Genomic DNA, 27,079 nt, shown 5'->3' with positions numbered 1-27,079 from the left:
CGCAGGCTTCCCTACCTCCACTCGGTGACACTCACCACTTCCGTGTGCGCCTGGGCCGGGGGGCTCTGGGTCACTGCGAGGGTCAGGGTCGGGCGGCCAGCTCCCTAAGCGGCTAACCCCCCAGGGCCCCGGCGTTTACGCGCCGGGGGCTGAGGAGTGGGCGCAGGGTTGGCAATCACCTTTTCGGTGCGGGCCGGGGTAAGTCTACGGCGGCTAACTACTCGGCGGCCGCCGCGGCCTGCGCTGGGCGACGCACCCGCCTCCCGCCCCGCCCCGCGACTGGCCCCGCCTACCACCCCTCGGCAGGTTCCGCCTCCTCGTGGCGTCACGCACAGCTGCCCCGGAAAGGGGGGCGGGGACCGCAATGGAGGCGGAGGCGGTGGCTCGGCCGCCGCGCAGGACTCTGTGCCTCCAGCCTTCCCGCCCCGCCCCCATCCTGCTTTGCTCACGCCCCCGCCCCTCACTCGCTCCTTTTTACCACGTAGTCTAAAACACCAATGCAGGATGAGAGGTCTGCGGCCAGAAAGTGAAATTGTCAGGATTTGGCCGTAGGTAGACCCCTCTCAGATTTGCAGTGCACTTCACCACATCTTTGTGAACTACGGTGCATTTCTCACAGTTCTTTGCCTCTTGTTCCCACTGAGCAAGAGGCGAGCTAGTGAGGCACGAGGCTAACAGGCCCTTAAGAGATAAATCTTCCTACATTGACAGGTTACTTCACATCCTACCCATTCTGTATTTAAAGGTCATAGAAGTTTTTTAAAAAACGTATAAATAGTAATAAACACATTTGTTGATATCTAATGTGTGCCAGCGATTTTAATTTTTTACTAATAATCCCTCGAAGTAGGTTTTATCTACCTTTCATCCATGAGGAAACAAATCAAGACTTAATTATCTTAGTCAAGATAATGCTATAGCCAAGGTTCGTACCCTACAGGCAGTCTATGACCAAATCCTGGTGATTTTGCTTCCTAAGCGTGTCTCCAGTCCATTTGTTTCTCCAAGTGTTCCAACAACATGATCCTGGCTACCCCCATCTCTCATCTCATCTGAAGGACCGCAAATATATCTTAAGTTGTCACTCTGTAGTCAATGCAGTCTCCAGTTCTACACAGTGAGCTTTTTAAAATTCACATGTGAGTGTTCCACTCATTCCCATACTTAAAATATACCAGTATCTTCTCATCCAAAGAGGAAATCTTTGGATGAGAACCTGCCTAGGCTGTGCATAATTAGACTTCTGCAACTCAGCTCACTGCTCCCTGAGGCTTCCCCATGTGTCCTGACTCTACTAACCCTCCAGGATTCCTGGAGACTTGAGGAGTTACTGCGGCTTACTTCATACAAAGCAAGTGTTGGGTATGGTATGTGGTGCATGAAAATTGCATTTGAATCTGGAGTTCTGGGTTCTAGGTGTGACTCCCACTATTAACCACCTGTGTTACCCTAAACAATTTACAATTTACTCATAAGAGTTGAGGGGCAAACTAAACAATCTCCAGGGTGCCTTCCGGAGGGAGATAGCAGAGCTAACAGAGAAGACAAGAGAATCAGGTGGGGAAGGTCCAGCCAAGCTGCCTACCTTGTGAGTGTTTGAATGTCTTGCCTTACCTGCCACTCAACACTGTTTGCATCATTTTCTTCACCTATCAAATATGGATAATACCTTCTTCATAAAGATTATGCTGAAAGTGACCTAAGATAACGCCAGGCCCCATACATGTGGTAGGCCTTAAAGAACAGGTGGCAGTGATATGAGTGGAGACAGAAACATTAAAGAACCAAATTTCAGGTAAGGCAAAGGGTACAGAAAAGGGAAAGTCAGGAAAGCTGCAATGAACTCACTGGCTTGAGAACAAATCTGGTTGCTCTGCAGGACTCATGAAATGAAATAAGAAGAGGAACTTGGTTGTATTCAGACCCATCCCCTACATACCAAGCATTGCACTGGGTGCTGAGGATTCAAAAAAAGACCCAGTTCCTGATGTTACTGAACCAGGTTCATTGGTTAGAAGCTCAGCAAGTCAAATGTTGAGGCACCAAGATGTGCAGCAGAGAAAGGAGTTATCCACAAGGCAGCCAAGCAAGAAAATGAGAGAATAAATCTCAAATCTGCCTCTCCAAAGGGAGGAGTTTGGGATATTTCAGAGATAAAGAAACAGTGTAGTCTCAGGTGTGGGGAAAGATGACTGAGGGTGGGAAAAGATGAAGCGATCAGGTTCTGAACAGGAGTATCTGAATTACATGCTTCTTCATGGTATGTAGGGCTTCCCTGGGGCTCAGCTGGTAAAGAGTCCGCCTGCAATGTGGGAGACCTGAGTTCGATCCCTGGGTTGGGAAGATTCCCTGGTGAAGGGAACAGCTACCCATTCCAGTATTCCGGCCTGGAGAATTCCATGGACTGCATGGTTCATGGGGTTGCAAAGAGTCAGACACACCTGAGCAACTTTCATGATATGCATATTCAAAAATGGAGGCACTTACCATGATCTGGGGATACAGTTTTTGGCCCTCTGATGTCCAAAGGTTATTTATAGAACACTTGTGCATGCCCAGTTTTAGGTTCAGTGGTCTCAACCAGTCTTAGCAGGCTGGAATTCAGACTAGACCCAGCTGACTCCAAGTTCCCGGAAAACAATTCCGTCAAGCATCTTGTGGTTTAAGCTATGAAGCTTGCTGGATATGCAATTTGCAACAAAATAATTAAGCCTTGCTCAGTGAAGGCAGGCTACAAGCAAGGGGTTTTTTAGCAAGCTGTAAGATAAAGCTCAAGAATATGGGTTAGTTACCAGCTTCTGTTGACCCTATGGGGCATAGTTTCGCTAACCTCTGGATGCTCACAGTGGAGTGGAGGAGCTAGATAAGCAACAATTCAGTATGATTCATGCTCTTCTAAAAGTGATCAATGGAAGAACCATGAAACCCAGCCTGAAGAAATCAAAAAGAAAAGAAGAAGCTACAAGTAGCAAATTAAGTCATAGGACCCAGGGAGAAAGCGGTACATACAGGCAGTGGTAAGTATATTCTGTGTGACTGGGGAAATAAGATGAGCCTTATGCAAAAAAGTTTGCCCAAAATAGTTGTTTTTGAGGTATGTCAGCAGATTTTATTTGACAAGAATCAATTCAGGGCTGGGTTTCTCAACCTCAGCACTACTGATATTTTGGACCAGAACATTCTTTGTCATGGGGGGTGGGGGGGCAGTGTGCTGTCCTCTGCACTGCAGGATGTTTAGCAACATCTCTGTTCTCTAACTACTAGATGCCAGTAGCAACCCCCTTTGCTCCTCCTCCATTCTCCCCCCACCGCCAGCTCCCTAGTCCCCACCTGATTGTTATGACAACCAAAATGTCTTTAAGTTCAGTTCAGTCACTCAGTCGTGTCCGACACTTTGCAATCCCATGAACTGCAGCACGCCAGGCCTCCCTGTCCATTACCAACTCAAGGAGTTCACTCAAACTCATGTCCATCAAGTCCGTGATGCCATCCAGCCATATCATCCTCTGTCATCCCCTTCTCCTCCTGCCCCCAATCCCTCCCAGCATCAGAGTCTTTTCCAATGTGTCAACTCTTCACTTGAGGTGGCCAAAGTACTGGAGTTTCAGCTTTAGCATCAGTCCTTCCAAAGAAATCCCAGGGCTGATCTTCTTCAGAATGGACTGGTTGGATCTCCTTGCAGTCCAAGGGACTCTCAAGAGTCTTCTCCAACACCACAGTTCAAAAGCATCAATTCTTGAGCACTCAGCTTTCTTTACAGTCCAACTCTCACATCCATACATGACTACTGGAAAAACCATAGCCTTGACTCAACGGACCTTTGTTGGCAAAGTAATGTCTCTGCTTTTCAATATGCTATCTAGGTTGATCATAACTTTTCTTCCAAGGAGTAAGCATCTTTTCATTTCATGGCTGCAATCACCATCTGCAGAGATTTTGGAACCCAGAAAAATACAGTCTGACACTGTTTCCACTGTTTCCCCATCTATTTCCCATGAAGCGATGGGACCAGATGCCATGATCTTCGTTTTCTGAATGTTGAGCTTTAAGCCAACTTTTTCACTCTCCTCTTTCACTTTCATCAAGAGGCTTTTTAGTTCCTCTTCGCTTTCTGCCATAAGAGTGGTGTTATCTGCATATCTGAGATTATTGATATTTCTCCCGGCAATCTTGATTCCAGCTTGTGCTTCTTCCAGCCCAGCGTTTCTCATGATGTACTCTGCATAGAAGTTAAATAAGCAGGATGACAATATACAGCCTTGACGTACTCCTTTTCCTATTTGGAACCAGTCTGTTTTTTCCGTGTCCAGTTCTAACTGTTGCTTCCTGACCTACATACAGGTTTCTCAAGAGGCAGGTCAGGGGGTCTAGTATTCCCATCTCTTTCAGAATTCTCCACAGTTTATTGTGACCCACACAGTCAAAGGCTTTGGCATAGTCAATAAAGCAGAAATAGATGTTTTTCTGGAACTCTCTTGCTTTTTCCATGATCTTTAGACATTGTCAAATATTCCTTGGGGAACAAAAATCATCCCCTTTGAGAACTGCTAATCTAGGGATAATGTAGAAGATGGACTAGAAGGCAAGGAGATTAATCATAATATTGCAAAGCTCCAAACTGCAAGTGATGAGACCAACATCTACAACAATGCAACAGGGAGAGATATGGGAAGTTGTCAAAAACCTGAGGAGATAGAATAAACAGTGGGTAATGACTAATTAGATCTGGATGTTGCAGCAGAGGAAGGAATCTCATGTGATTCCCAAATTCTCTAAATTAGTTGACAATGACCAAGGATGCCACCAATTAAATTGGGTGAGGAATTCAACTTTATGTTTGAAAGGAGAAAAACTTTTAAAAGTTACTCTATATGGAATATATAGGGAGAGAGAGAAAGATCAGACGAGATCAGATCAGTCACTCAGTCGTGTCCGACTCTTTGTGACCCCATGAATCGCAGCACGCCAGGCCTCCCTGTCCATTACCAACTCCCGGAGTTCACTCAGACTCACGTCCATCGAGTCAGTGATGCCATCCAGCCATCTCATCCTCTGTCGTCCCCTTCTCCTCCTGCCCCCAATCCCTTCCAGCATCAGAGTCTTTTCCAATGAGTCAACTCTTCGCATGAGGTCGCCAAAGTACTGGAGTTTCAGCTTTAGCATCATTCCTTCTAAAGAAACCCCAGGGCTGATCTCCTTCAGAATGGACTGGTTGGATCTCCTTGCAGTCCAGGGGACTCTCAAGAGTCTTCTCCAACACCACAGTTCAAAAGCATCAATTCTTCGGCGCTCAGCCTTCTTCACAGTCCAACTCTCACATCCACACATGACCACAGGAAAAACCATAGCCTTGACTAGACGAACCTTTGTTGGCAAAGTAATGTCTCTGCTTTTCAATATGCTATCTAGATTGGTCATAACTTTCCTTCCAAGGAGAAAGCGTCTTTTAATTTCATGGCTGCAGTCACCATCTGCAGAGATTTTGGAGCCCAGAAAAATAAAGTCTGACACTGTTTCCACTGTTTCCCCATCTATTTCCCATGAAGTGATGGGACTGGATGCCATGATCTTCGTTTTCTGAATGTTGAGAGAGAAAGAGAACAGTATAAAAGGAGAAATAAACATAAACATATTTACTTTTAAGGTGATATGTAGCAAGAAACCTACAATCTACTCCAAATATTAATCTAAATTGAACCAAATCAAATGTAATGAAGTAGAAGTATCTTATTAGGAAATTATTTTTTTAAAAAAAGCATCCAACCAACAATCATACATACATAGTTTTCACACATGAATTTTCATCAAAAGAGCATTTGCTCACCAATCTCTCTGCAAAAGCTATTACCTAGATTACAATGGGAAAATAGATTCAAACAGTGAAGTTTGCCTTTAAAAGTTTATACTAAACAAAACTAAATTAAAATACCATTGTACAAGTCATAACATTCAGTTACAGGAAGTTGGAAACTAGAAAAGAGAAGCAAAATCACCTCTAATTTTCTTGTAATTATTTTTTCACTAGCAATATTTTTAATACAAGTATAATTATAGTATACATGTAATTTTATAAATGTTCCCTTAAACTTATTTTAATTTATAAGCACTTTACCTAAATGCTTACTACAGAAGTTTCATAATCAATGATTTTCTTCATGCACATAACCTAAATAATAATTAAATATGTAACATTTATAATAGAAAATACCTTAGGAGATATTCACAGAAATGGGATTATTGAATCAAATGGACTGCATAGTTTTACATTCTTGATTCATAGATTCATATTGGCCTGTCACTTTCCAAGAAGTTTCCACAAATCTATGGCCATACCACCCTGAACATGCCCAATCTCCTCTGATCCCGGAAGCTAACCAGGTTGGGCCGGGTAAGTACTTGGATGGGAGAAGTTTCCACAGATTTACACTGTAAGGCAACGGTACCCCACTCCAGTACTCTTGCCTGGAAAATTCCATGGGCAGAGGAGCCTGGTAGGCTGCAGTCCATGGGGTCACAAAGAGCCGGACACGACTGAGCGACTTCGCTTTCACTTTTCACTTTCATGCATTGGAGAAGGAAATGGCAACCCACTCCAGTGTTCTTGCCTGGAGAATCCCAGGGTCGGGGGAGCCTGGTGGGCTGCCATCTATGGGGTCGCACAGAGTCCAACACGACTGAAGTGAGGCAGCGACCCAGCAGCAAATAGATACAATGTTCAGTTTTGTAACAATGGACATAACTTTTTAAATGGTTAGTTGGACTGTGAAGAAGGCTGAGCACCGGAGAATCGATGCTTTTGAACTGTGGTGTTGGAGAAGACTCTTGAGAGTCCCTTGGACTGCAAGGAGATCCAACCAGTCCATTCTGAAGGAGATCAGCCCTGGGATTTCTTTGGAAGGAATGATGCTAACGCTGAAACTCCAGTACTTTGGCCACCTCATGCGAAGAGTTGACTCACTGGAAAAGACTCTGATGCTGGGAGGGATTGGGGACAGGAGGAGAAGGGGATGACAGAGGATGAGATGGCTGGATGGCATCACGGACTTGATGGACGTGAGTTTGAGTGAACTCCGGGAGTTGGTAATGGACAGGGAGGCCTGGCGTGCTGCGATTCATGGGGTCACAAAGAGTCGGACATGACTGAGCAACTGATCTGATCTGATCTGAACCTTAATATTTCAAAAATAGTGAAAAAAAAATAGTCAAAGTGAAAGTCGCTCAGTCATGTCTGACTCTTTGCGACCCCATAGACTATACAGTCCATGGATTTCTCCAAGTCAGAATCCTTGGACCTGGGAATCCTGGGATTGAACCCAGGTCTCCCGCATTGCAGGCAACTCTTTACCAGCTGAGCCACAAATGAAGCCCAAGAATTCTGGAGTGGGTAGCCTATCCCTTCGCCAAGGGATCTTCCCGACCCTGGAATCAAACTGGGGTCTCCTGCATTGCAGGCAGATTCTTTACCAACTGAGCTATCAGGAAAGCCCTTAAACAGTTTATAACCTTAATGTTTCAAAAATAGACCCTGTTGCTTTAATTTTGAATTTCCATGGTTGTTAAAGAGATAAATAATTTTCCCTGGGCTTTCTCACTAGTATTTGTTTGTCATGTTTCTCTTAATGTATCAATGTGCTTGGCAAGCAAGGGTGAGTAGGAGAAATAATGTGTTTTTGTTTTTTGTCCACTATTTTCTGGGGTCATACTATCTTCTATCAATTTGTAGTAGTAATAAAAAATAGCAAAGTTATTTAAAGCTTTACTAAAAATAGCAAAGTTTTTCTGACATACTTTCTTCCAACATACTATTTGCTCTTTAAAACACTAAACTTGTTAAAGTTTTCTGTTTTCTCGTAGTCAAGTATGTTGAACTGTTGTGGGTTTTTGATTTGTTATCTGTTTGCTTATATTGTGATTTTATGTGTGATTCTTTAGGAAAGTCATCCCCTTTTTAGCTTAAATAATGAATTACAACAAATATTTGGTGAGTACCACTACGTGCCAGGCACTATTCTGTCTTGCAAATACAGCAGTGAAATAAGACAGAAGAGGTTCCTAGTTGGGGAGGATAGTTGAAAACAAGTGAGTGAATAAATAGTTTAAGACAATGCCAGATAGTGATACATGCTAATTTTTTTAAAAAGAGATTTAAGAGATAGAAAATGAGAGGAAATGGAATAAGTGTTCATTCTACATTACTCTAAGTTTTATCTATATAGAGCTAAATGTTTTAAATGTGTAATATTTAAATCACTTAAAATTTCAATGCTCTGAGATGCCTAAAGTGCTATTTTTTTTTTACAGTCAAGACTACATTTGTGTTGAAAATATAGTATTCATAAATGTTTGCCTTTCATTTAACAATCCCTCTCCCTCATTGCACCCTCCTAAAAAAAATAGGGAAAAGTAAAATTAAATGTTAAATCTTTTACCTCAAAACTAAAACGGTAACTGGATTGATCTTCTTCCGTGTGATATCTGGTGCACTGAGTTCGCCTCCATCTATGATGGGGAAATGATTACACTTACAAGAACAAGATCCTTTTCCACTGCTTAGCACTGCGAAGACAGAAGACTATTGAAAACATGAATTCATAAGGACAGATTGAAAGGAAGAAAAAGAGTCTGATTAAATGTAACAAGAAGGAAAAGTAAAATATAATATTTTGCTTAGAAGGAATCATGCATGACATACAATGTAAGATCAATAGATATTTGCTAAAAGTATAATTTAACAAAGAAAAAAGATGAAAGCAAATGAATCATATATGTATACTTATGAGTATACACTTAAAAACCTTTCCAGACTAAAATTTCTGAGAGAATACTGTCCAGAATAGAACTTTGATACTGCGAGGCATCACACCCTTGAGACAGTATTGGTTCTGTCCTAAAATTATTGCTTGAGATAAACCTTGATCTGGTTTGAAACCTGCTTTGAGTGCCTCAGCTCACTGCTATAAGACATAAGGTCCTTCTTCCTCAGATACTTCGGCTCTCGTAAGATGTTAACTCTGTCCTCAGCCCATGTCCCATGGCCTGGTAGTAAATTTGACTTTGGAGTACATATGGGCCTAAGTTTGCACTTCAGCTCAACTTTGCCACTTCCTAGCTTAGTACCCCAGACAAGTCCTAAATTAATACTTAGTTTCTTCTCAAGGGCTTCCCCTGTGGCTCAGATGGTAAAGAATCTGCCTGCAGTGTAAAAGACCTGGGTTTGACCCCTGTGGAAGATCGCCTGGAGAAAAGACTACTACCCACTCCAGTATTCCTGTCTGGAGAATTCCATGGACAGAACAGCCTGGCGGGCTATAGTCCATGGGGTTGCAAAGAGTCAGACACGACTGAGAAACTAACACACTTCCTCACATATAAAATTGGAATAACACTACCTACCCATTACCTCAATAAATGATTATGACGGTTAGTAAAAAGGCCTACACAAACTCACTGTTCCAGCTCTATTACAGTGCATGGATCACACTAGATTAGCTAGTCACTAGCAGAGCATACATTATAGGTCCATCAAAAACAAGACGGTGTCCATCAACAGCTGAAGGATAAAGAAGATGTAGTGTGTGTGTGTGTATACAATGGAATATTACTCAGCCATAAAAAGAATGGAATAATGAGATCTGCAGCAACGTGGATGGACATAGAGATGATCATACTAAGTGAAATGTCAGAGACTAACACATATTACATGATATTACTTACATGCAGAATTAAAAAATAGTACAAAGGAACTTACTTACATAACAGTGTTGAAACAGACTCACAGACACAGAAAATAAACATGCTTATTACCAAACAGGAAGAAGGGGAGGGATACATTGGGAGTATAGGATTAACAGATGCACAGTACTATATATAAAAGAGATAAATAACAAGGATTTACTGTATAGCACACAGAACTATATTCAATATTTTATAATAACCTATAATGGAAAAGAATCAAAAAAAGAATATAGATCTATACACATACAAGGTGATATGCACGCGCGCTCAGTCGTGTCCGACTCTTTAGGACCCCTTAAACTGTAGCCCACCAGGCTCCTCTGTCCATGAGATTTCCCAGACAAGAATACTGGAGTAGGTTGCCATTTCCTCCTTGAAGAGATCTTCCTGACCCAGGGATCGAACCTGTGCCTACTGCATCTTCTGAATTGGCAGGCAGATTCTTCCACTACTGAGCCACCTGGGAAGCCTCATATACATACATATAAGTAAAACTGAATCGTTTTGCTGTACACCAACACTAGCACAACACTGTAAATCAACTATACTTCAACTTAGAAAAAAAAAGAAGACGACAGGATTAGAGGTATAAGAGTTTTATTAGGAAGTGCCTATAACAGATAAGGAGAAGGCAATGGCACCCCACTCCAGTACTCTTGCCTAGAGAATCCCGTGGACGGAGGAGCCTGGTAGACTGCAGTCCGTGGGGTCGCTAAGAGTTGGACACGACTGAGCGACTTCACTTTCACTTTTCACTTTCATGCATTGGAGAAGGAAATAGCAACCCACTCCAGTGTTCTTGCCTGGAGAATCCCAGGGACAGGGGAGCCTGGTGGGCTGCCGTCTCTGGGGTCGCACAGAGTCGGACACGACTGAAGCGACTTAGCAGCAGCAGCAGCAGCAGCAGCATAACAGATAAAGAGGGGAGGGAGCAGAAGGTGAGGAAAACCTCCAGACCCTAATGCAGCTGGACATCTGTGGGAGAGAAGAGGAGAAAAGATTGAGGACAAGGTAAAAAGAGCACAGTTCCCAGAAAGCCTCAGGTAGACCAAGCTGGAGTCCAAAGCCAAAGTGGCCACTGCTTGCTGGAACTGGCCTGCCTTGGCATACGTGCCATGCTGTCATTGGCACAAGTAGCCCAGTCTCCATGCAAACATGGTGCTGGATGCACAGAGGAAATGGCTGGAGCCCTCTGTTAGTCAGCCTTCCCAGAGGAGGAGATCTGAACAGTACATTCTCATGGCAACTGTATTCTACCCAACGTGCTGCTCAGATATACATGCAGGTGCAGGGAGCGGGACCTTCATGGGTCTGCCGACCTCTCCGTCTACAGGAAAATTTAGAAAAGATGGTTACTGAGACAAACTATAGCCAGGTCACTGCTGCTAGGTCTCCAAGACACAGCTGGTTCTCATGCTCTCTCCCTCTTCTGTCTATTCTAAATTCCTCTGACCTGTGGCTGTATTTCAGCAGGAGTGATATCATCACTTCCTACGGAAGTGACCCAACTCTTCATTCCTGAGGCAACTGAGCCCTTTGCAATCACACGCTTCTGAGGCCAGGCTGCTGCTGCTGCTAAGTTGCCATCAGTCATGTCTGACTCTGTGCGACCCCATAGATGGCAGCCCACCAGGCTGCTCCATCCATGGGATTCTCCAGGCAAGGGTACTGGAGTGGGTTGCCTTTGCCTTCTCCGTCTGAGGCCAGGAGTGCTATGCATATCAAGACATGGTGTCAGTGGGGCAACAGAGGCCCCGAAGAGGCCCAGGAAAATCTCCTGGGTCCTACACACATTCCTCCCTACCATACTGTGTAAAAGAAAGGCCACATCCTCCAGATGATGAAGATGGATTCCCCTAGCCAGGAGGTGACTTTTTTCCCCTGCTTGTCCCTGGAGGCAGGAATCCAGCTACATTTTATAGTTCAACAGGACCTTTGTTATAGCCCTGGGCAAGAGCATACCTCATTTGGGGCCCAAGAAGTCTAACAACTGAAGAATCCAGAATGCGGGGACAAAAAAGACAAAGTCCCGCAGTGGGTCACTGGGAGTGATGGTAAGCAGTACCACTTCTACTTTGACCCCTTTGTTCCTTGATCCATTCATTCTGTAATTGTGGCCCCAGTGCCATACAGAGGTTTCTGATTGAACACACACCCTGCAGGACTGACAACCTAGCCTTTCAGATGGGTGCCGCTGACCTGTCACCTCAGGTGTGCCTTTCAAAGGCCTTCCAGCACTCTGTGAGGTCAGCTGCCCCTGATGACTTCTTGTGTGATATATGCGATCACAGGACCTCATGGTCATGGCCTACTCTTTCTAGATTTTTTTCTAGTATTTGGCTACATATTTGCCCTAAGGACTCCAGGAGCTATTAATCCTATCTCAGTTCCTACAGAATTCCCCTCGGGCTGCTCTTCTGACCTTACTGGTAATTAAGGTAATTGTGGTTTCTTGGCTCCTAGTAGTTAAACACTCTCAGTTCAGTTCTGTCGCTCAGTCGTGTCCGACTCATAGCGACCCCATGAATTGCAGCACGCCAGGCCTCCCTGTCTATCACCATCTGCCGGAGTTTGCTCAAACTCACGTCCATCGAGTCAGTGATGCCATCCAGCCATCTCATCCTCTGTCATCCCCTTCTCCTCCTGCCCCCAATCCCTCCCAGCATCAGAGTCTTTTCCAATGAGTCAACTTTTCGCATGAGGTGGCCAAAGGACTGGAGTTTCAGCTTTAGCATCAGTCCTTCCAAAGGAATCCCAGGGCTGATCTCCTTCAGAATGGACTGGTTGGATCTCCTTGCAGTCCAAGGGACTCTCAAGAGTCTTCTCCAACACCACAGTTCAAAAGCATCAATTCTTCAGGGCTCAGCCTTCTTCACAGTCCAACTCTCACATCCATACATGACCACAGAACAACCATAGCCTTGACTAGATGAACCTTTGTTGGCAAAGTAATGTCTCTGCTTTTGAATATGCTATCTAGGTTGGTCATAATTTTCCTTCCAAGGAGAAAGCGTCTTTTAATTTCATGGCTGCAATCACCATCTGCAGAGATTTTGGAGCCCAAAAGTCTGACACTGTTTCCACTGTTTCCCAATCTATTTCCCATGAAGCAATGGGACCAGATGCCATGATCTTCGTTTTCTGAATGTTGAGCTTTAAGCCAACTTTTTCACTCTCCTCTTTCACTTTCATCAAGAGGCTTTTTAGTTCCTCTTCACTTTCTGCCCTAAGGGTGGTTTCATCTGCATATCTGAGGTTCTTGATATTTCTCCCGGCAATCTTGATTCCAGCTTGTGCTTCTTCCAGTCCAGCGTTTCTCATGATGTACACTGCATATAAGTTAAATAAACAGGGTGACAATATACAGCCTTGACAGACTCCTTTTCCTATTTGGAACCAGTCTGTTGTTCCATGTCCTGTTCTAGCTTGCTTCCTGACCTGTATATAGGTTTCTCAAGAGGCAGGTCAGGTGGTCTGGTATTCCCATCTCTTTCAGAATTTTCCACAGTTTCTTGTGATCCACACAGTCAAAGGCTTTGGCATAGTCAATAAAGCAGAACTAGATGTTTTCCTGGAACTCTCTTCCTTTTTCCATGATCCAGCGGATGTTGGCAATTTGACCTCTGGTTCCTCTGCCTTTTCTAAAACCAGCTTGAACACCTGGAAGTTCACGGTTCACGTATTGCTGAAGCCTGGCTTGGAGAATTTTGAGCATTCCTTTACTAGAGTGTGAGATGAGTGCAATTGTGCAGTAGCTTGAGCATTCTTTGGCATTGCCTTTCTTTGGGATTGGAATGAAAACTGACCTTTTCCAGTCCTGTGGCCACTGCTGAGTTTTCCAAATTTGCTGGCATATTGAGTGCAGCACTTTCACAGCATCATCTTTCAGGATTTGAAATAGCTCAACTGGAATTCCATCACCTCCACTAGCTTTGTTCATAGTGATGCTTTCTAAGGCCCACTTGACTTCACATTCCAGGATGTCTGGCTCTAGGTCAGTGATCACACCATCATGATTATCTGGGTCGTGAAGATCTTTTTTGTACAGCTCTTCTGTGTATTCTTGCCACCTCTTCTTAATATCTTCTGCTTCTGTTAGGTCCATACCATTTCTGTCCTTTATCGAGCCCATCTTTGCAGGAAATGTTCCCTTGGTATCTCTAATTTTCTTGAAGAGATCTCTAGTCTTTCCCATTCTGTTGTTTTCCTCTATTTCTTGGCATTGATCGCTGAGGAAGGCTTTCTTATCTCTCCTTGCTATTCTTTGGAACTCTGCATTCAGATGCTTATATCTTTCCTTTTCTCCTTTGCTTTTTGCTTCTCTTCTTTTCACAGCTATTTGTAAGGCCTCCCCAGACAGCCATTTTGCTTTTTTTGCATTTCTTTTCCATGGGGATGGTCTTGATCCCTGTCTCCTGTACAATGTCATGAACCTCAGTCCATAGATCATCAGGCACTCTATCTATCAGATCTAGTCCCTTATATCTATTTCTCACTTCCACTGTATAATCATAAGGGATTTGATTTAGGTCATACCTGAATAGTCTAGTGGTTTTCCCTACTTTCTTCAATTTAAGTCTGAATTTGGCAATAAAGAATTCATGATCTGAGCCACAGTCAGCTCCCAGTCTTGTTTTTGCTGACTGTATAGAGCTTCTCCATCTTTGGCTGTGAAGAATATAATCAATCTGATTTTGGTGTTGACCATCTGGTGATGTCCATGTGTAGAGTCTTCTCTTGTGTTGTTGGAAGAGGGTGTTTGCTATGACTAGTGCGTTCTCTTGACAAAATGCTATTAGCCTTTGCCCTGCTTCATTCCTTATTTCAAGGCCGTATTTGCCTGTTACTCCCGGTATTTCTTGACGAGAAACTGGTGTTTCTCTGACAGAATGTGGTCCACTGGAGAAGGGAATGGCAAACCACTTCAGTATTCTTGCCTTGAGAACCCCATGGACAGTATGAAAAGGCAAAATGATAGGATACTGAAAGAGGAACTCCCCAGGTTGGTAGGTGCCCAATATGCTACTGGAGATCAGTGGAGAAATAACTCCAGAAAGAATGAAGGGATGGAGCCAAAGCAAAAACAATACCCAATTGTGGATGTGATTGGTGACAGAAGCAAGGTCTGATGCTGTAAAGAGCAATATTGCATAGGAACCTGGAATGTTAGGTCCATGAATCAAGGCAAATTGGAAGCGGTCAAACAAGAGATGGCAAGAGTGAATGTCGACATTCTAGGAATCAGCGAACTAAAATGGACTGGAATGGGTGAATTTAACTCAGATGACCATTATATCTACTACTGCGGACAGGAATCCCTTAGAAGAAATGGAGTAGCCATCATGGTCAACAAAAGTCTCTGAAATGCAGTACTTGGATGCAATCTCAAAAACGACAGAATGATCTCTGTTCGTTTCGAAAGCAAACCATTCAATATCACAGTAATCCAAGTCTATGTCCCAACCAGTAAACACATTCAGTTGGTCTCTATTACTTGGGAGAAGCCCCATCATGCCTGTTGCTATTAAGGGACCGCTCACCTGTTTTGAGCCGTGGCCTGCACTTGTTGGTGATGGTGGTACCCCTCTTTGTAGTACATTCTTAATGGTTTAGGTGAATGATGTGTCCTTCAGGCCTCCCATGGAACATAATCCTCTGCTTGGTCTTCCATAATATTTCCCTTCTAGCACACCTCTCCAACTTCTTAATCCTTGCTCTGCCTCCTTCCAGGGCAACTCAGGCTTCTCCCAGAGAAGGCAATGGCACCCCACTCCAGTACTCTTGCCTGGAAAATCCCATGGACAGAGGAGCCTGGTAGGCTGCAGTCTATGGGGTCTCGAAGAGTTGGACATGACTGAGTGACTTCACTTTCACTTTTCACTTTCATGCATTGGAGAAGGAAATGGCAACCCACTCCAGTGTTCTTGCCTGGAGAACCCTGGGGACAGGGGAGCTTGGTGGGCTGCCATCTATGAAGAGTAGGACATGACTGAAGCGACTTAGAAGCAGCAGCAGCAGCAGGCTTCTCCACTCCACTCAGGTTTGGCCATCACTCCTCCAGGCTTCTAACAGCACCCAGTAATGACTTTGTCTCATCCTTTAAGGTCCCAGCTAAATTAAATCTTTCATCTTGAAAAAGGGCCCTCAGCTCTACAGATATTATACTTCTCTTAAGCAAGGTTATTTATTACTTATATAACTGATTATATTTCTCCCTTTGACTATTAGGAAGCCCAGAATCAAATTTCAGTCATATGTGTATTATATACTGAAACTTATAACACATATTTTATATACTAACCTCACAATAGCTTCATCTTTTCTTTCACTTATTTTCACTTCACACTGTCTTTTTCACTTGCATTTATTCAATACACTATCTGCTCAGCGTGTGCTAGGTACATTAATATTATCTCATTTAATCACAGCTTTCCCTCTTGTGGGATCTTAAGCAAGACACTGAATTTCTTTAAGCTTTGATTTCTTACCTGTAAGTCAAGATAATTCTAATGTACACTTCATAGGGTTGTCATGAGGATTAATAATGATTGGTTGTTGTTCAGTCGCTAAGTCATGTCCAATTCTTTGTGACCTCATAGACTGTAGCACACCAGGCTTCCCTGTCCTTCACTCTCTCCCGGAGTTTGCTCAAGTCCATGTCCAGTGAAGTCAGTGATGCTATTTAACCATTTCATTCTCTGCTGCCTCCTTCCCCTTTTGCCTTCAATTTTTCCCAGCATCAGGGTCTTTTCCAATGAGCTGGCTCTTCGCATCAGGTGGCCAAAGTATTGGAGCTGTTAATATCATTAGTAAGTGTTCGTTGCTCAGTAGTGTCTGACTCTTTGTGACCCCATGGACTGTAGCCTGCCAGTCTACTCTGTCCATGAAATTCTCTAGGCAAGAACACTAGAGTGGGTAGCCATTTTCTTCTCCAGGGGACCTTCCCAACCCAAAGATCAAACTCGGGTCTCCTGCTTTGCAAGCATATTCTTTACCATCTGAGCCACCAGGGAGGCCATTAGTTATTAGAAAATATTAAAATGTTTTTGCCTAAAAAATTAAAATATTTGATATAATTTTTATAAAATGTTAATGTAGCAATGTCTGAAAAGATAAACATCAGTTTATCACAAAAACAATATACAGAGCAGATAAGTATTACTCATCTTATTTATTATGGCTTTAATCTAATTGAAGGTTTTTGTGGTTCCTGTAATTAACGGCACTATAAAAGAATCAATAAAGCTAAGTTATAATGAATGTCCATACAGAAGGGCTCATTTATGGATATTTTTTAATATAGGGCAAATGAGATGATGCCATCTCAGAAGGCAGTGAGCCCAAGGATACTTTATGACAAAATTTATTCAGTTTTACAGGAATATCAGATTGCTTCAGACTGACTTACTAGCTATAATGATGAGGCTTATTCTACCTCAGGGACTTAGTATAGTGCATTAATAATAAATACATTTAGAAGAAATGCTACTCTGACAAGTACACTTAGTGCCCCAGAAAGACCACTGAACCAGAAAGCAGGAAACGTGGAGACCAGGTAAGCTCTGCAGCAGACTCCAGAAGCATAAGGCAATCTGTGTGACCCTCTCAACTCACATTTCACCTGGGTAAGAGCACATGATCTTATGATGCCTGCCAGCCTCAAAATGCATGTATCTTTATTTCTTAACCTCAAAGTATCCATGTAAAATTTTTGGCCAAAAAATCAGAATAGCTTTTGCAGTGGAAAGCCTAAATTACACGCCCCAAACCAATAGGAAGATAAATTATAGCTTAACAAGAATTATATTTGATTCCTTCCTAATTTTCTGGGATTTTTGGTATGAGAATGATATCTAAGAATTTTATATTTTCAGATGTTTATACTATCTAACAATTCAACTCAATTCAGCAGATAGTTATTCAGTACTAATACTTGCCAAGAACACACTAAGTTCTCAAGTTTCTGAGAACATGATGTAGGACACATATTATCTGTAACAACTAAACAGCGAGCTGTGTATATAAGGTACTATATGTACTCAGCCCTCAGCAAGTGTGGGCTCACTTTCTGCCCTCAGGAACTGTAGTATGTAATGAAAAAGGCAAGCCATCCATCGAAAAATAAGTGATCAAGTGTCAAATTTGCTGAATAGGTAGGAAATGTCATAAGATTTCAGAGACAGGACACATAACTGAAAATCCAGGTAGGCTTCCTGGAGGATGAAATGTGAGCAAAATCTTGAAGGATACTGAAAAACAAAGAGACGTTTTAGGTCTATTAGTGGATATTTATAGCCTTCTCAGAATTGTTAGGATTAGATTTACTTTTATGTGTGAAACACATTTGTGTTGTCTTCACTCAATTTTAGGTACCCTGACAGCACAAACGATGTAGCATATTTATATTTGATTCAGTATAACAGATATTTAAGGAGTGCCTACTATATGTCAGGTCCCGTAAGTTGGAAAGGAAGGACTAGGCAAAAAAGAGAAAGGAATTGGAGAAATAACTAGGAAGTCTGCCTCTGAACGATCTTGGTAAACTTGGTTTGAACCTTCAGTCTTCACCTGGACCGTGAAAAGTATACAGCCCTTTCAAGAACTGGGTAACTTCCACCCCCTCACATCTAATCTGTTCTGCACAATGCTGAAATCAAACTCAGCCTGTTCCTGGTTTTCCCATCAAAGGCAATCACACAAAGCTGCCTGGGTTTAGTAGCAGGCACTGGAAATGTAGGTAATTGTGGGGAGGAATTGCAGCTCTCTGCGGGCTGCCAGCTGCTCTCTCCGTGATCCCTCTTCCCTCCCTCCTCTTGTTTCCTCACTCACTCCATCCCAGATTGCACCCCCACCCCCAATCTCAAATTCTCCCCGTCTTAAAACCAGTACATTTCCCCTCCTCCAACATCCAGGTCTTCAAGTCTCAACTCTGCCTCCAGCACTCTCCAACCTATTCCATTACACCTAATTTTCCAAACCTAGATGCTTCTATCCTCCTGAGGAATTCTGGCGCCAGCTATTAAGAGAGAGCGTGATAGTTTCTCCACCTCGTTACAAAGAGCTAAGTGCACTGGTGACTCTAAGAGAAACCCAAAGTGCTGTGGAGGGACAGAAGAAGGAGGGAGAGCAGGAGACGGGTCAGGAAGGGTTTCTTGGCCCCTTTGAAACAGTCTGTCTCTTCCAAATTTACACACTATTGATTGCCTGCATCACTGCTTGGACTCTTGTCCTCTGCTGCCTTCTATTGTTATTTCTCTTTCCATCTGTCTGTGTGTTTTGTCTCCTGGACCAGATTTTTTGCAACTTCAACACAGCAGTTTTTCCCATTCCTCCCCAGAACTCTCATGGGTATAATGGGCCTCACTGGTGAGTCTGCGGGAGCTGTATGATTTGCCTTGCTTCAAAATACCATCCATAAATATCCCCCCCAAAAGGACACCTAGCAGGAGTCTTTTTTTAATTAAAATAAAGTATCTTTAAGAATATACTACATATTTAACCAATTTACCTAAGATGTCTGGAGATGCCCATTCATGTTACACCAACCAGCAGCTGAAAAGGACTTAATGAGTACTGAAGTATATTTCTAGGGACCAGCCACCTGCTTCAATTCTCATAATCATCTTTTGAGGTGAGATTAGGGAACTTGCCAAAGGTCACACCACTACAGAGCAGGAATTAGAATTTTAACCCAGGAATACCTAGTTCCAAAGTCCCCAGCCTTTCCACTATCCCACATCTTTAAACTAATCATGCTTGTTTGGAGACATCTCTAAAAATAAATAATGCTTCTTTATCAAAAAGAAGAGTGGTTATTCACTATGATATAAATTAAACAAGACCACCCCAACAGTTGTGGTCCTGAAGTAGTAGAGAGTAGTTGACTCTATGAACTTGAACAAGTGGCTTCACCTTTCTGAGCTTCAGTTTACTTATTTGCACATATATACAATCTCACAGAGTTGATGTCAACATGACATTATATATACACATAAGACTTCCCTAGTGGCTCAGACAGTAAAGCGTCTGCCTACAATGCAGGAGACCAGGGTTCAGTCCCTGGGTTGGGAAGATTTCCTGGAGAAGGAAATGGCAACCCACTCCAGTATTCTTGCCTGGAAAATCCCATGGATGGTGGAACCTGGTAGGCTACAGTCCATGGGGTCGCAAAGAGTTGGACACGACCGAGCAACTTCACTTTTTCACTTTCATACAGTTATACATATGTATAGAATTAATAATATAATTAATTATATACATAAAATACCTGGTCAGCAGTGTTAAGTGGAACTGCTTTTCCTTTTACAGATGTAAAATGCAAGTTGACACATGGGTCTGACATTCAGCTCAGTTGGACACGTTTTTTAATTGGGTTAACACATTATTTGGGAAGGGCATTAGCTGAATCACACAAGGGCATATTAATCATTAACTTAACATCACCCAACAGCAACCACAGTTCTTGGAAGTAAATTGGCACTGCTGTCAACATCCTTCGAAGTCCTTCTCCACATTAACTACCACTGCCTCCTAAGCAAGGTGCCGTCAGGTAATTGCTACCAGCCCAGGTAGGAGGTAAGTGGGTTTAATGTATGAGCACTATAAAATGGAATGAAGTTCTGGTGGGCTGGTGTCAGGAGAGGGGACCAGTCTTCTAGTCCCTCAACTATACCAAGCCCAGCTGGCTTGTGTTTCTAAGAGCACAGGCTCAATAGTGAATAAGAGCTGGGTTTTAGCTCTGCCCATTCCTAGTTGTGTAACTTTGAGGTTTAAATTTCAGTTTTCTCATCTGTAAAATAGGGATGATAATGTTGACTGTATTCTAAGGTTGCTATGAAGATTAAGTTAAATGATGAATTTAAAGCACTTAGTACAGTATATGGCACATTATAAGCCACGAAGAAGTTGGCTATTCTTTTATTATTAACAGGGACCATGGCCTTAAAGTTCTAAGACGCGGGACAATAAAAAAAAAAAAAAGGAAAGAAAGGCTTCCTGTTGCTAGACGATCACGTTCAACGCCATAGTTGGGCATACACGTTCTACTTCATATTCTGGCCCCACGCTCAGCTTTACCCACTCTGCAAAAATCTCTGTAGCTCCCCAAGACACTCTGACTTCCTCCTTTAGTTTCCTAGAGAACTTTGCATATACTTTTGTACTTTCCCTTATCACAATATATTCTCATTATTTGTTTGCATGTCTATCTTCACTTTCAGTTCATTTCAGTTGCTCAGTCGTGTCCGACTCTTTGCGACCCCATGAATCACAGCACGCCAGGCCTCCCTGTCCATCACCAACTCCCAGAGTTCACTCAGACTCACGGCCATCGAGTCGGTGATGCCATCCAGCCATCTCATCCTCTGTCATCCCCTTCTCCTCCTGCCCCCAATCCCTCCCAGCATCAGAGTCTTTTCCAATGAGTCAACTCTTCGCATGAGGTGGCCAAAGTATTGGAGTTTCAGCCTCAGCATCAGTCCTTCCAATGAACACCCAGGACTGATCTCCTTTAGGATGGACTGGTTGGATCTCCTTGCAGTCCAAGGGACTCTCAAGAGTCTTCTCCAACACCACAGTTCAAAAGCATCAATTCTTCGGCGCTCAGCCTTCTTCACAGTCCAACTCTCACATCCATACATGACCACAGGAACAACCATAGCCTTGACTAAACAGACCTTTGTTGGCAAAGTGATGTCTCTGCTTTTGAATATGCTATCTAGGTTGGTCATAACTTTCCTTCCAAGGAGTAAGCATATTTTCATTTCATGGCTACATTCACCATCTGCAGTGATTTTGGAGCCCAGAAAAATAAAGTCTGACACTGTTTCCACTGTTTCCCCATCTATTTCCCGTGAAGTGATGGGACCAGATGCCATGATCTTCATTTTCTGAATGTTGAGCTTTAAGCCAACTTTTTCACTCTCCTCTTTCACTTTTATCAAGAGGCTTTTTAGTTCCTCTTTGCTTTCTGCCATAAGGTGGTATCATCTCCATATCTGAGGTTATTGATATTTCTCCCAGCAATCTTGATTCCAGCTTGTGCTTCTTCCAGTCCAGCGTTTCTCATGATGTACTCTGCATAGAAGTTAAATAAGCAGGATGACAATATACAGCCTTGACGTACTCCTTTTCCTATTTGGAACCAGTCTGTTGTTCCATGTCCAGTTCTAACTGTTGCTTCCTGCCCTGCATATAAGTTTCTCAAGAGGCAGGTCAGGTGGTCTGGTATTCCCATCTCTTTCAGAATTTTCCACAGTTTCTTGTGATCCACACAGTCAAAGGCTTTGGCATAGTTAATAAAGCAGAAGTAGATGTTTTTTCTGAAACTCTTTTGCTTTTTTGATGATCCAGCGGATGTTGGCAATCTGATTTCTGGTTCCTCTGCCTTTTCTAAAACCAGCTTGAACATCTGGAAGTTCACGGTTCACGTATTGCTGAAGCCTTTACCCAACCCCATCTCAGGCCATGAGTTTATAGGTAATGGAAGCCATATACCCTCTTTGTATCTGTAGCCATTAGGCACTCTGCAAGTCTTGGTTGGATGGATGGTGGATGGATAGATGGATGGATAAGGAAACAGGACAACATTTGAGTTGGTCAAAGAACTGAAATTTACCGAAGGTACCCAGGGGACAGAGCAAGATAGTCTTTACTTCATAAAGTGTCCTAAGCCTGGATCTGAGCAGAAGTCTAGACACTGTTTAGAACTATTTGCCTGATGAGGCAGATGGGCAATCTATGTGTGCCTTCTAGGGAAAGCATGACCAGGTGGTGACTGTTGTCAGGGTCAGTATCAGGCAGAACACCTTAGTAACCAAGGAGCCAAGGCAGGATGCTGTCTCTAAATTTTCCAGCAGTCTTCAAGGTTAACATGTTAAGCAATCAGGAGCAAGAAGTTTTTCCAGGTGTAGTTAACTGGGGACTTCTCTGGCAGTCCAGTGGTTAAGACTGCCTTCCAATGCAGGAGGTACAGATTCAATCCCTAGTTGGGGAGCTAAGATCCCAGATGCCTCATGGCCATAAAAGCAAAACATAAAATAGAAGCAACATTATATTAATACCAAATTCAATAAAGACTTTAAAAATGGTCCAAAAATCTGAAGAAAAAAAAAAAAAGAAGAAGAAGATAAAAACCGGGTGTGGTCAATTGCCAGTCGGGCAGACAGACTTATCCACACATTGTCCTCCATGTGATTATGTTCACTGTAAACAATGATGCAAGATCTAGAGATAGTAAGGAGATATGCAAAGTGATTCCCACAGAGAATAGACCATCTGAAGATAACATTTCAAAGTACCAAGAATATTTTAGAACATAAGGCAATATAGAGGGAGATTTATAGCTTGACTTTTCAGGAATCATTCTATTTTCACTTTATTTAATTCTTTTTGCTAAAGGCAACTGAAATGATAATATTTAATTGTGCTTTGCTGTACTGTGCTAAGTCACTTCAGTCATGTCCTACTCTTTGCAACCCTATGGACTGCAGCCTGCCAGGCTCCTCTGTCCAGGTGATTCTCCAGGCAAGCCTACTGGAGTGGGTTGCCATGCCTTCTCCAGAGGATCTTCTCAACGCAGGAATCGAACTCATATGTCTTATGTCTCCTGCATTGGTAGGTGGGTTCCTACCATTAGTGCCATCTGGCAAGCCCAATATTTAATCATTGATCATTTATTATGTACTTCATACCTTTTTTTAAAGTGATATACTGGAGTCAGTTTCCACTGGCTCATTTGAGGATACTACGTGCATTTCTTCTCATCTCCCCTTAGATGACTTCACAACGGCATCTTACAATCAACCATGGCAGGAGTATTTACACCATGGAAACAGCCAAACACTACAAAAATAGGGTTTCCTACTCCCACTTCTTCTAAGAGCTGATGCTTAAACTTTTACCCGTACACCACAGGCTTTACAATGAATGATCCCAATTAATCCTCCCAACACACCAATTTTACAGATGGAAAACTGATGTCTAGACAGGTAAACAATGAAAAAACTTATTACAAACTATTTGGCAGCAAAAGTAGGCTTAAAATTGACAGCATCTACCTCCGAAGCTGATGAAGTTAACCATGATGGAGGGGACACTTCTTGACTCATTCTGTAAGGCTAGTATTACACGGAGACCAAAAGCAGATAAAGATATCACAAGAAAAAGAAAAAATTACATCACAAGAAAAAAAAAATCCTTTCTGGATGCAAAAATCCTAAATAAAATACTAGCAAACCAGATCCACCGACATGTGAAAAGGATTATCTACTATGACCTGGTGGGATGTATCTCAGGAATGCAAGAGTGGTTCAATACAAAGAAACTAATCAATGTAATAAACTACATTAAGAGAACAAATGTAATAAAAAATGATCATCTCAGTGTGGGCTTCCCTTGTGGCTCAGTGGGTAAAGAATCTGCCTGCAATGCTGGAGACCTGGGTTTGATCCCTGCGTCAGGAAGATCCCCTGGAGAAGGGAAAGGCTACCCACTCCAGTATTCTTGCCTGGAGAATTCCATGGACTGTATGGGGTGGCAAAGAGTCAGACACAACTGAGCGACTTTCACTTTCACTTTCAACCACCTTTCACGATACAAACACTCAGAAAATGAAGAATAAAAAGGAACTTATCAAACAAGATAAAGGGCATTTATGAAAAACCCACAGCTAACATGATAATAGTAAAACTGAAAGCTTTTCCCCTAAGAGAAGGAACAAGACAAGGATGCATACTGCGATTCAACATGGGAAGTTCTAGCTAGATCAAGCAGATAAGAAAAATAACTAAAGGACAAACGAATTGAAGAGATAGTAGTAAAACCATCTCTATTCACAGATGTCATGATTTTATATATAGACAGTTCCAAAGAGTCCACAAGAAAGCTACTAGAGCTAATTTTAAAAATTCAGCAAAGTTGTAGGTCACAAGATCAACACACAAAAATCAGTCATGTTTCAATACACTAGTAATGAACAATTCAAAAAGGAAATAAAGAAAACATTCCACTGTTATTAAAATAGCATCAAAAAGTTAAGAATAAATTTAACCAAGTAGGTGAAATATACACTGAAAACTCTGAAACATCTCTGAAACAAATTAAGACCTAACTAAATGAAACTATGTCCATGTTAATGGGTTGGAATGTAGATTTAAATTGTTAAGATGGCACTACTACCCAAAGTGATGTACATATTCAACACAATCTCTATCAACATTCCAACAGCCTTTTTTTTTCAGAAATGGAAAAACCCTATCCTCAAATTCACATGGGACTGCAAGGGTCTCAAAATAGCCAAAACAATATTTGTAAGTGAGTGTAAGTAAATGTCAGTCGCTCAGACGTGCCCGACTTTGCGACCCCATGGACTGCAGCCAAACAGGCCCCTCTGTCCATGAGATTTTCCAGGCAAGGATACTGGAGTGGGTTGCCATTTCCAAAATTGGAGGACTCACAACTCCTGATTTCAAAACTTACTGCAAAGTTACAGTAATTTGAACAGTGTAATACTGGCTTAAGGATAGACATATAGACCAATGGAACAGAACTGATAGTCCCAAAATAAACCCATACATCTATGGCGAATTGGTTTTCCACAAGAGTACTATATTCATTCAGTGGGGAAAGATTAGTCCCTTTGACAAACAGTTCTGGGACAGCTGGATTCTAGATGCAAAGGAATGAAGTTGGAAGCTGTTCTCACATCATGTACAAAAATTGACTCTAAATGGAATAATGAAACTTTTGGAAGAAAGCATAGGGGTAAATTTTGGTGACCTTTGTTTTAGCAATGGATTCTTAGATATGACACAAAACCATGAGCAATTTTAAAAAATAGATAAACTGGGTTTCATCAAAACTGAAAACGTTTGTGCACCAAGGGATATCGTGAGAAGAGGTGGCCCAGCTTTCTTAGCTGGGGCAGCAGCCATCATCACAGGGCCCAGCTGAGCACCGGTGGTTCTCTCCCTAGTCTGGTTCCTCTATAGCCCCTCTATCCAGCACTGCGCCCTAGCCATTTGAAATCCCAGATATCAAGTACTCACTGTGGCTTATTGATGAGGAGATTATCAGCCATAACACCAGTGGTTCTACTTCAACCTGCTATATCCCCATCACATCTTGGACCCCCTCATAAGTCATCACATCTAATTTTCAGTTCAAATCCACCACAACCTAATCACTCAGCCCTACAGCATTTCCAGGCATGATGAAGGGGCTTGATGGGCCCAGTGATCAAGGTTTACTTCAAAGATACCCATCCCATGTTTCCTATTGGAAGATGTTCCAGTACCTGGAAAACATGAAGACTGGAGACATCATTGAGTTTCAGCGCCCAATCTGGCTGCTAGCCTACCAGGGCAAAGAAAAGTTTGCCCTCTGTCCAGACCAGAAATTCAAGCTCATTATCAAGAGGTGAAGTCTATTCATATGATCATGAGAGGAACAAGCATCACTTTGATGCTATGGGTGATCCACGCCATCATGAGGGACCTGGATGACCACCCTGTGTGCCAACTGCTCTTTGCTGGTCAGAAAAAGAAGGACATTTTGTTGCAGCTGGTTCATAGTAGACAAAACCCCTGAAGCAGGAGACTACACTAGGGCTTTGTGAACAAGGAGATGATCCAGGACCACACTACCCAGAGAAGGAGCCTTCAGTACTCCTGCCCTGAGCCAGTATGTCGGCCTGTCCAACCCTGACCACATGGGTCATTCCAAGGAGCACTGCTTCCTTTTCTGATGGTGGGGCACTGGCAGGATCATACCTTGAACACTCCTTATGCCCCATTCTCAACCAGTCCTCCCCTGCCGACATTCTTCAAAGCTGTGGCCCCAGGTTCAGCCTGGCCTGCCCATGCCCTGGGTGGTCACCCAGCAGGCCTGATCTGAGGAGTCCCTTTGGAAGCAGAGTTCTGCTTCAGGTGGGCACACTGGCAAACTGCAGGACAAGTTTCCGTCTGGTTCTCTCGTCCTTATGACTCTGTGTCTCTCCCTCCTTGCCCTCTTCTCCCACCACAGGGCCAAGGCTGCCATCACCAGGCTTGATCCAGCCCTCCCTACGAGGGACCACAGACTGGAAATAAACAAGTAGGGGCAGCCCAGGGCTGCAGGTTCTACCCGAGTCATGGTCCTAGACCTTTGCTTGACTCTCTTCACTGTCTGCCTTAGAGTCACGACTTGGGCCTCAGCAGCACCTGATACCACATGAGACTGGAAACATCACAAAGTCCTGGTGGAGACTCGGGCAGGGCACTGGGATGACAGGCTGCCTCCCACCCTAGGGCCCAGGCAGGCCCCAGCCACCCAGGAGCTTAGCACTTCTATGGCTGGAATGGGAAGA

At 43.0% G+C, this 27,079-nt stretch overlaps 1 protein-coding gene and 1 pseudogene across 3 annotated transcripts in view; one reads left to right on the top strand and one right to left on the bottom strand.

Annotated features, from left to right (window-relative positions):
- The window catches only part of JAK1 (Janus kinase 1), a 139,441-nt gene extending 139,196 nt beyond the window's left edge, over positions 1-245 (bottom strand). The window contains exon 1 of one of the 3 annotated variants that reach the window (NM_001206534.1): positions 36-245. The gene's annotated coding sequence lies outside the window, so the exon portion shown is untranslated. Of the gene's footprint in view, positions 1-15 lie in introns of all 3 variants that reach the window. The other 2 variants (XM_024989562.2, XM_024989561.2) reach the window with 2 other exon arrangements.
- Positions 246-2,208: 1,963 nt separating this feature from the next.
- Positions 2,209-26,746, top strand: LOC112445908 (NADH-cytochrome b5 reductase 3-like; annotated as a pseudogene).
- The last annotated feature ends 333 nt before the right edge of the window (positions 26,747-27,079 follow it).

This window comes from Bos taurus, chromosome 3 (assembly GCF_002263795.3).
Source record: "Bos taurus isolate L1 Dominette 01449 registration number 42190680 breed Hereford chromosome 3, ARS-UCD2.0, whole genome shotgun sequence".
In the NCBI taxonomy this organism is placed as follows: domain Eukaryota; kingdom Metazoa; phylum Chordata; class Mammalia; order Artiodactyla; family Bovidae; genus Bos; species Bos taurus.
The sequence above is the reverse complement of the archived record's forward strand: the minus strand, read 5'-3'. Positions and strand labels throughout refer to the sequence as shown.